The following is a 10,657-nucleotide window of genomic DNA, read 5'->3' on the forward strand; positions in this document are numbered from 1 at the left end:
CTCTGCCTTCTTCCAGCCCCTTAGAGGGAAGCCTCTGGCAGGCGGGAGGGAGGCTGCAGGCTTGTAGCCAAGGCCAGAAGCAGGTGCAGACCCTCCATGTTGTCCCCCCTTCCCCGCCTCTGCCTCTGCCCACACTGGCCCCCAGGCCTGCCTAGCTCACACTCTGCTGTCCCCCTGTCCTCCAGGGAGGCCCTGGAGGGTAAGGAGGGGAGAGCCAGAAAATTCCCCCAGGAGCCCGGACCAGACCCCCACCCAGAAGGGCATGTTCTAAGTCGCTTCCCCCACCCACATGGGCTAGGACAGCCCTGNGCCTGGGCCGCCCCAGTCCCAGCTGGCTCACAGGGGCACTGAGGAATGTCCGGGGTCCACAGATGACCAAAGAAGGCATCTCAAAGGGCCCCGTTCTGATCTCAGGAAATATCCATGTGACCCCAATAGGTTCCCATAGCCTGGTGGCCCGCACAGAAACACTACACCATCAGAGGGGCTTCGTCCAAGGTCTCTGACCCCCCAGCTGGATAGATTTAGAATCCTTGGTAAAATCAGTGTCTAAAGCCCAGCAGGTAGCAGGAGCTCAAGAAAGTTCACTGATGCCGTTCCTTCATCCACTCTGTGTGGTCCTCTCTGAAATACCTGCATTCGAATTTGGCTCACTTGGACTTAAAGAATGCCGTCTGTTCAAATGTAAATCTCTAGCTTTTCCTGGGTAGGCCATCACACTTTAGTATGAATTAATAGGTCAGTGGGACTGGGAGCAGGACAGAGCAGAGCCTCAGCTGACAAAGAAAGCTTGTGGGCCCTGGAGGCGCCAGGGAGAGCTTGCCCGTCTGCCCAGTCCCCTGGCTTCCCAGGAGGACGTGGGTCTGTGAAGCTGGGGAGCCGGCCCAGGCCGGGGCCTAGGAAGGAGGGCAGAAGGCAGGCTCTTCCCTGTGTACTGAGCTGCCCCAACTCCTACACATCAGCAAGGAACCAGGGTGTGCTGGACTCTCTAAAGATCATCAGCATTTAAAGTAGAAGCATTTAAAGATCATGAAATTTGTCATGTTTGAATTTGGAAACTGGTGTGACTGGTGTGTCACAGATGCGCTTGCAGCCCCGCGCAGTCCGCCACCTCCTCTCCTTACACCCAGAAGCGTCCTCGCCTTTCTCCCTCCTCTCTCTCTTGTGAGGGATACAGTAGCCACTCCGAGCGGCGGTCAGGCTCCCCGCAGGAAGCAGAGGACCCTCCCCCTTCACGAGGTCAGGTCAGGTGCAGCCTGGCGCCGCGTCACCTGCGCGTCCGTCACGTGACATCCGTCCCATCGTGCAGGCGTCTCACCCTGTCACCCGGTCACGAGGAGGCCGAGCACAGGACAGGGAGGGGTCTTCCCGGCGAGAGCGCGGTCCCACCCGAGGACCCCAGCACACGGCTCCGAGTGCCGCTTCAGCCTTAGCTGGCGTGCCTCTCCCGCCGCGCCCGCTTGATAAACCACCCTCGGCCACGGGCGTGTGTGTCGAGGAAAACACTTGGTGCCCCCCACGCCTTCGGGCCTCCGTGGGGGTCCTGAACGGGGTCCCCACAAGTAAGGGAGGGCTCTTGTATTTGGTGGCCCCTCTGAGAAGTTCATTTCAGACATTTCACAGCGAGCTGCCTGCTTCCCTGGGGGGCAGGAGACCACGGGCCTGTGGCCTCAGCCTCCTGACTTATGCGTTAAAAGATTGCTTTCTGGGGCGCCTGGGGGGCTCAGTCGGTTGACAATCAGACTCATGATTTCAGCTCAGGTCATGATCTCAGGGTCACGAGATCGAGCCCCAAGTCAGGGCTTGGGACTCTCACTCTCCGTCTGCCCCTCTTTCTTCTTGTGCTCTCTCTCTCTCCCCCCTAAAATTTAAAAAAAAAAAAAAAAAAATTGCTTTCCTACCCATGACCGTTACACACAGCTAATTCTTATTTTACTAAATAACTGATTCACTTGCCCATTTTTTCTTGATCAGAGACACAGACCGCCCATGGGCAGGAATGCTCTGCTGCCCCGGGGACAGAGGGATGCCGGCCGAGGCCAAGTATTGCTGGATAGGACACTTTCAGGACGTCGCACTGCAAAACCCCACCTTGTGTCAGCTGGAGGAGGGAAAGGGTACTTGGTGACTCGTGAACCAGGGAGGTCCAGGCGCTGGGACACCGGCCAGGAAGCTGCCTCTTGCCAGCGTCTGACTAGGCTTCCCTGTGGCTCGGCTGCAGCAGCCTCCGCGGGGACAGCGCTGGAGGCCGCCAGGCCCGTGACCCGGCTGCAGGAACACGTGCTCCCCGAATCCCGGCCGAGGTCGCCGCCCTGCTGCCCCCCCCCCGGGGCTGAGGGGTGCGCTACCCCAACCTGTCACGGGGATTCCGAGCAGCCTCGCCGGCCCCGCAGACGCCCTGCAGCCCGTGGGTGGGGCCAAGCCCCAGGACCCGCTAGAGTGAAGGGGGTCCCCAGAGGAGAAGGGGCCGCGGGGCCAGACGCCTGTGTGCATTTCTGAGGGGCACCAGGTGCCCCTGAGGGCTGGGAGAGTGGTCACCGGAGGAAGCCGGCACCAGGTCGGCCACTCATTAGCTGTGTGACCTTGAGCAGGTCATTCAACCTCTGTGTGCCCCAGTGTCCTCACCTGTAAAACGGAACAGAAGCCCCTCGCCCGGCTGAGGACCAGATGAGTGGCGGTGAGAAGCGGGTTTCAAATGGCGCCTGGAGCCCAGGGAGTGTGAAAGCGGGGAGCAGTCCGGCCCCACGGCTACGCCTCCCCCCTAGGCCTCTCCAGCCTCAGGCCGCCCCTGCCCTGGTCCTGACCTGCTGGAGCCCAGTCCCTGCCTCCTCCGCCCCCACCCCCGCTGGCCGTCCTGTGTCCGCCAGAGGAAACTCAGGCCCCTGTGGGACTTGACCCTGAGCCTTGACCCCGGCCCCTCCTATAGGATCCCTGCTCCTGGACGGCCCCCTGCGGGCCGCCATCACCGGCCATGCCATGTGGACTGGAGGGCCAGGCCCACCCCCCCAGGTGTCAGGGACAAGGTGTCCATCACGTGCAGCCCCTGTGAGGGGCTGTTAGAGCTGGAGGGGCCGAGGCCCCACGGCCGGTAAGTGGCCCATCCAGCCAGGCCCAGATCCCAGGCTCATTCCCACAGGGGGCAGCGGCGAGGCCTCCAGGCGCCAGGGCAGGGGGGACCCCATGGAGCCCTCAGGCCAGCCTGCCTGCTGGGGGCCGGGAGGCCCTGGTGAGCACAGCGCTACCCGCGAGGTGCAGGGCACACAGCATGGGCGATGAGGCCGTTTCTGTGATGACGGGCGGGCAGAGTCGGGGAGGGAGGGGGCCTCAGGGACCCCTGCTCCACTCAGCAACGCCCCACCGAGCCAGGACCGACCCCATTCTGCAGAGGAAGAAACTGAGGCCCAGGAGCCCCTGCCGGGCCCTCGGACCTACTGGGACAGGAAGGAGAAAGGGCTGGATGTTCCCTTAGGACACCTGGGGCCCCAGCCTCCACGCAGAGCGTCTGGGCGAGCTGGGCGGCCGGGGCGCCGGGCACTGGGCCTTCCGAGTCCGCAGCCCACCCCGCCTCTCCTCCCTGCTCTGCCCTCCTTGCTGGCTCAGGAGGGGTGACTTTTCCCGGCTCCTGTGCACACACAGCAGAGCTCGAACAGCAGATACCCTACACATGCTTGCGTTCAGGTCAACAGCGCTGGGGTCCGGTTCCAAGGCTCCCCAGAGGCTCCCGCCCCGGACAAACCAAGCCCCGTGGTGCCCAGGGGAGACCCCAGTGGAGTGGGAGGGTGGAGTCCCGGCCCCTGCCGTGTGCTGGGTTTGAGATGTGGGGTGGGTCTCCCTGTCCCCGGAGCCCTGACTCCCACAACTGCCGAGTGGAGAACAGGAGCCCCCCTTTGTGGGCTGGCTGTGAGGACAGAGGGGCACCAGCAAGCGTTGCTGCAAAAGGTCCTTTGCACCCACAAGCCCAGCCACGGGTGTGAGGAGGGCTGGGGGCGGAGGACAGACGGCCCCGCGACGCCCCCTCACGGCCGGGCTCCAGGGCTGGAGGGGCCCCAGCCATCCCTTGCCATGGCCCTGACTCCCCAGAGGAAACACTGCGTAAGCTGGCCTTTTGTAGGAAGGCAGGAGTTGCCTGCACGGCACCCCGAAAACATAGGGTCTTCACCCCAGCCTGGGAGGGGCCCTCCCCCCGCACGGTGCCCGGAACCTGTTCCCAGGGGGCACCCCTTCACCTGCACACCCTTCCTTCGGGCCTCAGGCTTGGTCCCTGTGGGGTCCTGGAGCGCCCCGCCACCGGCGTCGGTGAGTACTGTGAACGCGTGCACCGCCACCCCTCAGGCAGGCTCCCAGCCCCCGGCCAGCACGCCGGCCGCCCCCCTCTCCAGCCCCTGCCCCGTTTACGTCCCCTGCAGTCCTCGGTCCCCGTGGAAATGCCCGTTAGTCAGCTGGTTGTCGCTCTGCCTTTCGGCCAACCGGCACCCCTGACGGTGCCTGGCACACAGTAGGTACTCAATAAACAGCAGCCGCCGGCGTGGGCGAGCCCCCGCAGCAGCAGCTGCTCCCGCCCGGGCCCGCTGGCTTGGTCCCCCCTCCCAGCGCGCCCGAGTCCAAGAACGGCCCCCTTGGCGTGTTTGTTTGCTGCAGGACTCAGGCCCAATAAACTCGGTGTCTTTCTTCTCTCCTCCTCCAGCCTCGCGCAGGAGCTCGGGGAGCAGCGGTTTCCAGACACTGAAGACAAAATTGCTTGAAAGCCTGCGCTTTTATCCTCCAATTTGTAGCCATTTAGCAGAGCTGGGCGGAGGGGCGGCCAGGGCTCCGGCTGTGCTGCGGGCAGCGAGGCGCCCACCGCTGCAGACGACAGGTTCTTTGTCTTTCCCTGGACAGCTCTGGGCCGCGGGGCCAGCAGGGAGCCCGCTGGGCTGGCCTCTGGGCAGGGCGCAGGCCGTCCAGAGCCACGAGGGCTGCCCCGAGCCCCGAGCTCCGCAGAGGGCGGTGCCCACTGTCTCTGCCACCTCTCCCCCTGCGGCCCCCACTCCGACCTCCGCTCAGGACAGCGCCCAGCCCCCAGGCTGGTCCTGCCCTCTGGCCACCAAGGAGGGGACGTCTCCTGAGAGTGTGGAGGAAGGGGGCGCCGGCTTAGGGCTCGGGAGGAGGTCTCCGGGGGGTTTCGGGAAAGGAAGGTGCCTGTGTAGCTGTGGGGTGAGGTGTCTGGAGGAGGAAGCCTTCGAGACGTTGCTGTGAACAGCCTCACCCTGCAGTGGAGACAATCAGAGCCTGCTGACCGTGCCGAGGGCCCCGTGGCGTGGCTGTAAGAGACAGGCTGTGTCTGCCGTGGGGAAGAAGGGAAGGGGTCAGAAGTGCTGTGGAAGTAGAGCCCACGTGGTGGGGAGAGAGCATGAGATCAGGGGAGGGAGGGCTCTAGCGGCTGAAAGGAAGCAAGGCTTCCTGGAGGAGGTGGCTTCCGACCCCCAAGCTTGTATCTCCCCTAAGCCGTGCTGGCCTTGGCCCCCTTCCCAGTGGCCTCTGAGCACTTGGGGTGGGAACAGGCTCTGCCCCGTCATCACGCACGCAGGGACTCGACTCACGGGACCCAGGCTCCCCCGGAGCCACCCTCTTCTGTCCCCATCTGTCTCCCTCAGTCCCGCCTCCAGGCCTTTGCCCAGGACACTCGTATCCAAGGTAGAAGACGGGCTCCCCTCCTCGGGCCCATCCCTTCCCCTCCACCCCTTGAGCTCAGCTCGTCCCCAGGGCCCCTGGTCGCTTGCCAGGTGGAAGATCCAGAGACAGAACCCTGGTCCTGGGGGTGGGGAAGGTCACACAGGGGCGGGGCCGTGGGCCATTTTCTCGAGCCCCCTCGAGCGAGCCCCTCCCAGCTCCGTGCGGCCTTCCGGAACAGGTGTTCGTGGGTGGGGGCCGCTGCGTGTCCCTGATGGGATCGAACCGGATATGACAGGCCAGGCCAGCCTTTGCTCCCCATCCGCTCCTCATCCCCTGCCGAGTGGTCCTGGGGACCCCCGGGGTCCCGACCGAAGTACAGGAGCTCAGCCCACCCCCCCAGGAAGTCCTCAGGAATCAGCACCAATAAAAAAATACACTTTACTGTGGACCTCGAAGTCTGCAGGGCAGCGCAGCGGGCACGCGGGGAGCAGGCATGCACAGCGCCGACGGGGTGCACGGGGCGTGGCCCACGGCCCCTCCGCTGGGCCTCCCGGCCCCGGTGCCCGGGGGCTGCCCTGGGNACATCTCAAAAACTCCCTTCCATTTCCCCTCCCCCAAACCTCTCCCAGCGCCCTCCGCACGTCCTGAGTCCGCCGGCAGCCTTTGTTTGGCTACGGCGCAGGAGCCAGCGCCGCACCTGGGGCCGCTGCGCCTTGCGCCTCGCCACGCGCCCGCTCGCCCGCCCGCCGGGGCCCCTTCCCGAGGAACGTCCCTCCCTAGCCCCGGTCCCGGGTGGGGGAGGCAAGGAACTTCGCCCGCACCCACCGCCCCACGGGTCCCGGACGCCCCCTCCCCAAATAGGGCTCCCTGGCGGGGCCGTGTGCCCGAGCAAAGAGGCACCCTAGGTCCACGCTCCAATCCCTGCTGGTCGGGCCAGGCTGGACACTCCTGGGCTCCGGCGGGGGCTGGGGGCTTTACCCACGAGGAAGTCGGAGATGGCGAGGTTGAGCAGAAAGAAGTTGTTCTGGGTGCGGAGGCTCGAGTCGGCCACGAAGGCGAGCATGACCAGCGCGTTGCCGAGCACCGTGGCCACGATGAGCAGCGCCATGAGGGANCCACCCCTTGAGCTCAGCTCGTCCCCAGGGCCCCTGGTCGCTTGCCAGGTGGAAGATCCAGAGACAGAACCCTGGTCCTGGGGGTGGGGAAGGTCACACAGGGGCGGGGCCGTGGGCCATTTTCTCGAGCCCCCTCGAGCGAGCCCCTCCCAGCTCCGTGCGGCCTTCCGGAACAGGTGTTCGTGGGTGGGGGCCGCTGCGTGTCCCTGATGGGATCGAACCGGATATGACAGGCCAGGCCAGCCTTTGCTCCCCATCCGCTCCTCATCCCCTGCCGAGTGGTCCTGGGGACCCCCGGGGTCCCGACCGAAGTACAGGAGCTCAGCCCACCCCCCCAGGAAGTCCTCAGGAATCAGCACCAATAAAAAAATACACTTTACTGTGGACCTCGAAGTCTGCAGGGCAGCGCAGCGGGCACGCGGGGAGCAGGCATGCACAGCGCCGACGGGGTGCACGGGGCGTGGCCCACGGCCCCTCCGCTGGGCCTCCCGGCCCCGGTGCCCGGGGGCTGCCCTGGGCCCCTCACGGCCACGGCCGGCCCCCCCCACCTCCCCTCAGCCCAAGGAAGCTGGCGGAGCAGACGGAGCAGGAGGGGTGGCCTTCCGACAAGCAGGCGTCCGGGGCTCCGGCCGCTCTCAGAGCCGCCAGGCAGGGCCCAGCACCCCGAGCCCGGGGGCGGGGTGGGCAGAAGCAGCTGGCGCAGCTCAGCCGGAAGCAGCAGCACGAGGAAGGAGGGCGTGGGAGCCCACACCTGCCAATCCAGCCCCGAGCTCCTCAGCAATTTTGTCTCTCTTGATTAAACAGCCAAGGAACATGGAGTTCACAGACGTGCTTTCTTCTTCGTCTTCCTGAAACACCCAGAATGGAAGGGCAGAGAACGGCCGCGGTTCCCGGGGGGCACTTGACACGTTGGAGGCGTAGAGACTTGGAGGGGGCCAGGGCCCGGGCTCAAGCAGGGGACAGACAGCAGCGGAGCCAGTGGCCTGGGCTTGGGTGCCGGGGGGGCGTACGCAGGTGTGTGCAGGTGCAGGGGCAGACCGCTCACGAGGCCCAGAGCACACACCGATCACTTGCTTTGGAAAGGACACCAAGCAGCACGTGTGCAAAAGGGTGGACACCACCGGCCCCCAGACAGTCTGTGGGGCGTGGGCGGCGGGGCTGGGATTATTCCTCCCGGGGCGGAGCCAGGCGGGTGGCGACCACGTTCTGGTTGGGGCAGCAAAGGGCCGCTCTGGCTGGGCCCCCCAAGCTGCCTCCACTGCAGGCGGACGGTCTGAGAGACTCTGCCGTGGCATGTAGGGCGGGCGGGAGATTCAGCGTGGCTCACACCTGGGGGCGGCCGGCTGGCGGGCGGCGTGGCCGACCGCCCAGGAGACCAGAGCCTGGACGGGGGAGGGCAGGAGGGCCCACCCGGCATCCCGGGGCCCACGGAGGGCGGCTCACTTCCAGCAGCGCTCCAGGGAGCTGTGCGGCTGGATCTTGAGCTTCTGGGGACAGAGCAGCTTGGTGAAGGCTCGGCGGAAGCTGTAGTGGCACAGCGGGTACAGGACAGGGTTGACGGCCGAGTTGGCCCAGAGCAGCCAGAAGGACGTCTCGTACCAGTAGTCAGGGACGCAGCGGCCGTGGCAGGCGGCCCGGATGATCATCAGAAGCGTGTACGGGGCCCAGCAGAGCCCGAAGATGCTCACGATGACGGCCAGCGACTTGGCCACCTTCTTGTCCCGAGAGAGCCGGAAGCGCTGGGTGATGCTCTGGGACACCATCTTCATGCGCTTCTCCAGCGACGCGGAGGACGCCGAGGGCTTGGAGCCCCGCTTGAGCGAGCGAGGCCGCTCTGTGCCCCGCGAGGAGCTGCCGGAGCTGGAGGTGGGCGAGGCCGAGGCCCCGCCCAGGGCCGCCTCCCCNGGCTGCTGTCCGGACGGCACACACAGGCACCCCCATACTTACAGTAGCTTCCTGATCACGCGGGGACCCATCTCTTTCCCTAGCCCTAAGACATACTTCAGAAACTTTGGGAAGTGAGGGAGGCTAGGCTCGCTCTAACCCTCCTCAGAGCTGCAGCTTCGGGAGCCCTCAAGAGACCCCAGACCTTGGCCCCGGCAGACTCACTACTCTGTGGCTTCTCACAGCCTGTGGTGGAGGAGGTGTGCGGGGGCTTCCGCTCTCCCCCCAGGAGCGCTCTCTGAGCGCCTCCCCTCCACCCGCGAGCACTGTTCCTCTTTCGGGCTCCCCAGCTTCCCCTCACCGAGCCCCAGTGCGCCTGGCGGGCGGGGCTGTGCCGGGACCAGGCAGCTAGTTGGTGGTGAGACCAGCCTCGTGGANGGGCGCCCCGGGCAGGGGCCTGCCGCCCTCCCCGGCCCGCCGCGCACCCGCTGCGCCAGGCGCTGTGCTCGGCACCCGCTGGGTGTCTCGTGCGTGCTGCCCGACAGCGCCCTCCCCCGGTGGCTCAGGGAGAGGCGGAGACCACGGGTGGGTTGGCCCAAGGCGACCCCTGAGCCCCGGCTCTGAGCCCTGTCCCACGGCCTCTAGGCCGGGACACATGTGGACCCAGCAGAGGGCACTCAGAGTGACGGGCAGAGCCACCTCGGAGAAGAGGGTGACCGGGCACTCCGGCCGCCACCCCTGTGCCCGCCTGGCCCTGACGCAGGAACTTTCCCTACCTCACAGTGACTACTCACACCAGGAAAAGCTTATGGGGACAGAAGCTGATGCCTGACTTCCTGGGGCACAATCGTGCGCACATGCACACACACTTGTGCACACGCACACGATGGGGAGGGTACCACCGACGGCCTCTGGCCCAGACCCTCCCTCAGCCCTCCGGACTCTGGGCCCGCTCCAGGGTGGAGGCTCAATTGCCCCCGTTCCCTCAGGGACACCACCGACGCCAGGTCCGGACATGCCTCCTGCCCGTCCCGGGACCAGCCCTCCTGGCAGCAAACGGCCACTGAGCGGGCAGCTGGCCACAGCGTGCCCTGTGTCAGGGGTGAGGCCGGCAGAGACCAAGCCCCCCGGGACTGCCCACAACTGGGAAGTGGCCGTTCTCTGCCGTGGCCACTTCCTGACCACCCCTCCTCCCAGGAGTGAACGCGGACACCAGCGACCCAGACTCACGGCGCGGGTGACTGACAGGAAGCGGTCATAGCTGATGAGCACAATGTTGAAGACCGACGAGGTGCAGAGCAGATAGTCCACCACCAGCCACAGCTTGCAGAGACCCCGGCTAAAGGGCCAGCGGCCAGTTAGCACATAGGGCACATACAGTGGGATGCAGAAGGCCCCTGCGGGAGAGTAGGGCCACGTTGGGCCACGGCTGGACAGGGGCCTGGGGTCAAACCCACCACCGTGGGGAGACAGGCAGGACTCGGGGTCGCACAGCGGCCACTTTCCTGGGACCAGCAACCCTGACCTTGCCCTCCCCTCCACCCTGTCTCTTAGGCACACCCTCTACCCTGGGACCGGCCTTCACCCCCTGCCTCGCCTCCATTCCTGCTGGCGCCCCCTGGACTTGGGGGTAGGAGGGGAGATCCAGAGGTGGGGCCTCCAGACACCGTGACCCCAGAGCCCTGACTCGGTACTTCCACACGTCTGCGCGGTCCTCCCCGGCCCCAGAGGGAGGCGGGAGGATCTCCTCTCTCTTCCTCCGCCTGCTGGACCCCAGCCCCTAACCCGGCCTTTGCACAGCCCTTCCTCATCAGCTCAGAAAGCCAGAAAGCCCTTCTCCCGACTCAAAGGGCAGTTGGCTGCGCCGCGCCAGCCGCTCCCACCGCCCAGTGTCTGGCAGACGCACCTAGCAGCCCCAACAGGTGTCTGGCGCTCGGGCCCCCTCCGCGCGCCCCGCCCCCAAGCCGGCAGCAGCGCGCGGACACGTGAGAGCGCGCTCTTCCGAA

This window comes from Crocuta crocuta, unplaced genomic scaffold, assembly GCF_008692635.1.
Source record: "Crocuta crocuta isolate KB4526 unplaced genomic scaffold, BGI_CrCroc_1.0 scaffold613, whole genome shotgun sequence".
Taxonomy (NCBI): Eukaryota; Metazoa; Chordata; class Mammalia; order Carnivora; family Hyaenidae; genus Crocuta; species Crocuta crocuta.